We start from the raw sequence: 1,653 nt of genomic DNA, 5'->3' as shown, positions 1-1,653 counted from the left end.
ACTTATGAACCAAGAGGAAAAGGTTCGATTCCTTGTCAAGGAACATGCCCAGGTTGCAGGCTCTATCCCCAGGGGCATGCAGGAGGCAGCCGATTGATGATTCTCTCTCATCATTGCTGTTTCTATCTCTCCCTCGCCCTTCCTCTCTGAAATCAATAAAAATATTTTTAAAAAATAAAATTTTGTTGTCTTTTGTTATAAAGAACATTACTAAGAAAATAGGCTAGAAATGAAGTCTGTTGATTACATAAGATAATGCTAATTTCCCAATTTTGATAATTGTACTGTGATTATGTAAGAGAGTGTTCCTATTTTTAGGAAATACACAACTTACAACTAAAGGACTGAGATGTGTATTAGCTGAAAGAAGTTTTTAGCAGTAGCATAGTGGCTAAGCATCCTTAGGCTCTGGGGTTAGAGTGCCTGAGTTCTAATCCCAGCACAGCTATTTACTAACTATGAGACAAGTTATTTAAACATACTTTACATTAAATTTCCTCATCAGTAAAATGCATGATGTTAATAATAGCACCTACCTTATACCAGAGATGGTATGAGAGTGAAATTAGGGAACATATATAAAGCACTTAGACCTGTGTGTGACACATATGTATAATCAATATTGGCTCTATTTAAGCTATTCTGCCTCTGACCTCTGAATACAGAGAGAAATGGGATGTGGCTGTCTTGCTCAAGGAGACACAGTCTAGTGGAAGAAATATCATGCTTACAAGATAATAATAAAACCATGTGATGAGTGCCCTGGTAGGAACTTTAGCTTTGTGTAGCTGAGCCTGGAACAATGAATCCTGTGAGAGGAAGTCAAGAGAAGTTTCACAGAGGGATTTTTATTTTAATTGGATCATAAGATGTGAACCAGAGTTTTCCAAAAATGCACTTTTCACACTTTCATTAGGCCAAGGGCATCATAGATTTAAAAGCACAGAATTCTGGAAGGGCATTGAGTACTATAGTGTAGTGTAGGCAATGGAGTATTGATTAACAGAAGTGTCAGGCTCATCTGTCAAGTATGTGTGGGAAGAGGGGTAGCACTAACTGCCAGTTCATTGACAAAGGTTCAACCCAGCTTAAATATCACCTATAGCAGCCTCAAACAAGTCACAAATCTCTCTGAACCTTAGTTTCCCCCCAAAATGGAGATATTAACACTTACCTGAGACTTGTTAGGAGAATTAGTGTAATGTGCTTACCATGGTGTCCAGCACATGGCTCATCTTAAATAAAGAATAGCTGTTAGTAATAAATCTGGTTTTAGACATTTTTAGGGCTTGCCAAGTTTTCTGGTTCTTTTTTCCTTCCAGGCACAGGCCTCCAATGAATGAAGTATGGCTCCATAACTTCCTTTGGCCAGTGAAGTGGATAGAAATAGAAAGGATATGTGTCCTTGCTGGGCCAAAGCACTGAAGAGCCAGGGTGGTGTGTTTCTCCACACTCTCTTCCCCTGACACAGCAATTTGGAAGCTCAAGTTGAGATGGCAGCTGGTCCCATGCCAATTCTAGATAAAGAAAAACAATCACACCTTGTTGATAGGGTGATAAAATTGGACACAAGGCTTAGAAGCATGTTTGTTTAACAGAGGAATTCCAACTCAATGTAAACAAAGAAAAGTCACCAGGAAGACTGATGGCTAA

Source organism: Eptesicus fuscus, chromosome 1 (assembly GCF_027574615.1).
Source record: "Eptesicus fuscus isolate TK198812 chromosome 1, DD_ASM_mEF_20220401, whole genome shotgun sequence".
NCBI classification, from domain to species: Eukaryota; Metazoa; Chordata; class Mammalia; order Chiroptera; family Vespertilionidae; genus Eptesicus; species Eptesicus fuscus.
The sequence above is the reverse complement of the archived record's forward strand: the minus strand, read 5'-3'. Positions refer to the sequence as shown.